Here is a 4,346-nt window from a genome sequence, read left to right on the forward strand (position 1 = left end):
TTTAGAAATGACTTATGTTTGGGAGTCAACACTCAGTTAGAAATGCCTCAACCTCCTCCCCCCCCCCCCCCCCCCCCCCTCTACCGATGATAGCAAAACCTAATATATATAAAACTAAAAGAGTTTACAATCTTTAAAAATGACAAATAGTTTTTGGAATTATCTCTCTCAGCATTTGTGCATTTCCATTTTGGATGTTCAATTTTTTTTTCAAATCCAAACTTGAGTTTTCACTCTCCCATTTTCTCGTAAAAAAAAAGATAAGGCAAATAGATCACAACAAAATGAAAATTTAAGAGTTTATGTATGCAAAAAATTGAAAACTATAATAAATGTAAGTGAAGAAAATAATTTCATGCACTAAAAATGAACACCAAAGGTTTGTTATCCATGTTAGAAAAATTCCACTAGTACAACCTGATAGATGCCATATTCTGACATGAGAACTAGGTTAATTATAATAGAATAACCTTTATAATTTTGTTATAGGTGGTTATTTATCGATTTTCAAATGAAATGAGCATTTATTGAATTTGGCATTAATCACTATCGATATGGCATATTTTTCTCTCCTGAATTATATTTCATTGTTTTTAAAGTTTATTTCTTCCTGAAATGCTTTTTATAGATTCAATTATGGAATTTCAGGAGAATTTTGGTGGAGAAGGAGATATTTACCAAAATGCCCTTAGTGAAATGGAGGTGATTTTTAGGGCAAATCATTTTAAAACAAATAAGATGGTATTAAAGGAAAAGAGGAGCGTCAAAGGGGGGAGGAGAGCGTCAAGAGAAAACAGAGGGCGTCGACCAAAACAAAGCACCGAAAACAGGGGAAGACCCGAGAGGAGTTTCTCACCGTCGTTCGCCGCGCCACTGTCTTTCGCCGCGCCACCGTCGTCCACCGTCGTCTGCCGCCGTCCAGCAACCGAGAACAAACCCAAGGAGAGCTCGAGAGAGTCTTCGTTGAGGTGAATTCGACAGTGCTAGTGTCCGCTCGCCAGGCCCAGAGGTGATCTGAGAGGGCTTCTCCGGTACCAATTCCGCATTCTAACCATCCTCCGGCATCGATTACGTATTTTTGACCATTCCCGGAGCTATTCCGACTCTGACCGAGACTCGAGAGAGCCGGTTAGAGAACTTCATCTCTGTTTCGTTCTTCGCCGAACGTCACCTCCGTCCGTTGGCTTCTATCCTTCGTCGCCGACGTCGTCTCTACCTCCGGCCACTCACTCTTGCTACCTGAAGCCATCAATTTCGGGAAATTGCTGCATCCATGAGAACGAGTTGTTGCCCAAGTGAGAGGAAGGAGAAGGGGAGTAATTCGTCATTTTTGAATTTAATTTTTTATATAGTTTGAACTTAGGTTTTGAATGTTTATTGAATCTGATTTGATAATTAATGTTTATTCAATATTTGTGTTCCGGATATTTGATTAAATTAGCTAAGTAGGGTAGGATTATCATTGAAGTTGGATTTTTGTATTTTAATCCGATTTCTGTCTTTCACTCTATGCGCCCGAGAGGGGCTAGATGCAAGGATTGAGAAATTGGATCCATGGTTACGTGACGCTCGAGAGAGGCAGGAATCACCGTAAAATCCAGAGTTGACGTTTCCTGTTGTGCAAGTAGTTAACCAAATGATTGCTTGATAATTTAGGATATAATTAGTGTTTAGTTCATATTAATTCATCATATTTGGTTAGGCTAGTTGACTGAAGAATACACAAAATTCAGTCCTCCCTATGGATATGACCCTCGATTCTCGCTAAATTACATGAACGATTCGTACGCTTGCGAGGTATTAAAGCCGATGTAATAAAATACTACATCAAGTTTTTGGCGCCGTTGCCGGGGAGGCACGTATTAAGTGTATTTCTTTGTTCTCCATGGTCTTAGGTTAGATTTATTTTTATTTTATTTTATTTATTTATTTATTTATTTTTAGCTTTCATAATTTTAGCTTGGTGAGTTTGTATGGAATTATTTTTATTTCTTCTAGTTAGTTCATATTTTTAGTAGTGAGTTTGTTAGCTTAATTTGATAGTTCGTTTTGTTTCTTTTTGTGTTTTTATGCACGGGCGCCACTCCCTAGGTGGACCATTAGCTTCCTTTGTTGAAGAGGTAGAACATATTTGTAGGAAAACACCCGAAGTCAAGTTAGGAGCTACCATGGCCAATCAGGGCGAACCAGTACAGTTACCTACAGCAGGTGACCATAGAGCCCTGAGGGATTATTCTATCCCATCCCACTTCACATCACCGTCTTGCATTATATTGCCACCCACTACTGCCGCCAGTTATGAGATGAAACCGAGTGTGATCCAACTCCTCCCTACATTCTATGGGTTGGAGAAGGAGGACCCATATTACCACATCAAGGAATTCTTAGATATTTGTGCAACTTTCAAATTCCAGAATTTCTCAGATGACTCTATCCGGTTAAGACTTTTTCCATTTTCACTTAAGGATAAGGCCAAGTCTTGGCTTAATTCCTTAGAGGTGGGCAGCATTACTTCATGGGACACATTAGTCACAAAATTTTTGTCCAAGTACTTTCCCATTCAGAGAACTACAACCCTCAGAAGAGAAATCTCCAACTTTATGCAGCAGGAGGGTGAACACTTTTATGACTCTTGGGAGAAATGGAAGGATTTGATCCGTAGGTGTCCGCATCATGGGTTTGAGAAATGGCATTTAGTGCAATACTTTTATCAAGGTCTTACACCCCAAGTTAGATCCATGGTAGATGCAACGAGTGGTGGGAGTTTGATGGGTAAGAGTGCTAGTGAGGCGTGGGATTTTTTTGAAACGTTGAGTGATCAATCTCAGCAATGGCATTCGTCATTTAATGTTGATAGGAGATCCCACGAAGCCAAAAGAGGGGGTCTCTACGAGGTTAGTGAAACACCTATGCTCATGGCCAAGATTGAGGGGTTGACTAGAAAAATTGATGCCCTTATGGTGTCCAAGAGTTCACCTGCTCCTAACCCATCTACTGTCTGAGCCATATGCTCTGGTTCATCTCATCCGACACAAATGTGTCCATCTAGTTCATCCTACCTAGAGCTCATTGAGGACTTGAATGCAGTCTAGAATTTTCATAGACCAAACTGGAACGATCCTTTTTCAGAAACATATAATCCGGGTTGGGCTAGGCACCCAAATTTCTCATGGTCTAAGGGCCCACAGGTTGGGGGTCCTCCAGGGTTTACTCAACCCCAAGCTCCGTGCCCACACTTCACTCAACAGCCATTGATTCCACAAAAACCTTCACTTGAGGATACACTTCAATTATTCATGCAGAATACATAGTCCTCCATTGCTAAACTTGAAATGCAAGTGAGTCAGTTGGCCAGCAACATGAGTGAACAAGCACAAAATCGACTCCCGAGTCAAACCATTCCTAACCCCAAAAGCACACATGAGAGTGGGTTGAGTTCCAAACCCCACCATGAGCAAGCCAAAGCCATAACCACCCTTAGGAGTGGTCGTGAGTTGAACAATGGGGTAGGGACCACTAAGTCTAAGGAGTCAAAGAATGACAATGGGGACACATCATTGGGTGAAGAACCTCCAAGTTCTCCACCAACAGCCAAGCAGATCCCTAACCAAGTCCCACTAGCTCCTTATCCGCAGAGGTTATCAGGCCCACCAAGGAAAGGACATAGCATGCATGAAACGTTGGAACTGTTTAGTAAGGTTCACATTAACATTCCACTTCTTGATGCTATTAGGCAAGTCCCTTCCTATGCCCGATTTTTGAAAGACCTTTGTACACAGAAGAGAAAACAACATGTTAATAAAAAGGTCTTTCTTACTTGAGAATGTAAGCTCAATTCTGAAGCACAACATTCCTCCTAAAGTTAAAGATCCTGGATGTCCCACAATTTCATGTGTCATTGGTGAACATACCATCCAGAGAGCTCTTCTTGACTTAGGGGCAAGTGTGAATTTGCTTCCTTTCTTTGTGTAGTAGCAATTAGGTTTGGGGGAATTGAAGCCTACTCCCATCACACTTCAACTAGCTGACCGTTCTGTCAAGATACCACGAGGAATAGTTGAAGATGTTTTGATAAAAGTGGACAAATTTCTGTTCCCGGTTGATTTCATTGTTCTTGATACAGAACCAGTAGTCAATGTGACCAACCAAATTCCTGTCATCCTAGGATGTCCCTTCTTAGCCACATCTAATGCTATCATTCATTGTAAAAGTGGTGAGTTGGAGTTGTCTTTTGGAAATTTTAAGGTCTCATTGAATGTATTTAATGTCGGGCACCACCCACTTGAGTCTAATGATCTGAGTCCTGCATTTAAGATAGAAACTGTTATGCTTGATGACGAATCCAC

At 40.9% G+C, this 4,346-nt stretch overlaps 1 non-coding gene across 1 annotated transcript; it reads right to left on the reverse strand.

Moving 5' to 3' along the window:
- Nucleotides 1–2,573: 2,573 nt before the first annotated feature.
- On the reverse strand, nucleotides 2,574–2,680 carry LOC137949150 (small nucleolar RNA R71). Its single transcript, XR_011111722.1, has one exon. It is a non-coding gene; the product is annotated as a small nucleolar RNA R71 (small nucleolar RNA).
- Nucleotides 2,681–4,346: the final 1,666 nt, after the last annotated feature.

Source organism: Aristolochia californica, unplaced genomic scaffold (genome assembly GCF_029961685.1).
Source record: "Aristolochia californica isolate CCGP_79_NKW_82.1479 unplaced genomic scaffold, dmAriCali1.0.hap1 SCAF_13, whole genome shotgun sequence".
Classification (NCBI taxonomy): Eukaryota; Viridiplantae; Streptophyta; class Magnoliopsida; order Piperales; family Aristolochiaceae; genus Aristolochia; species Aristolochia californica.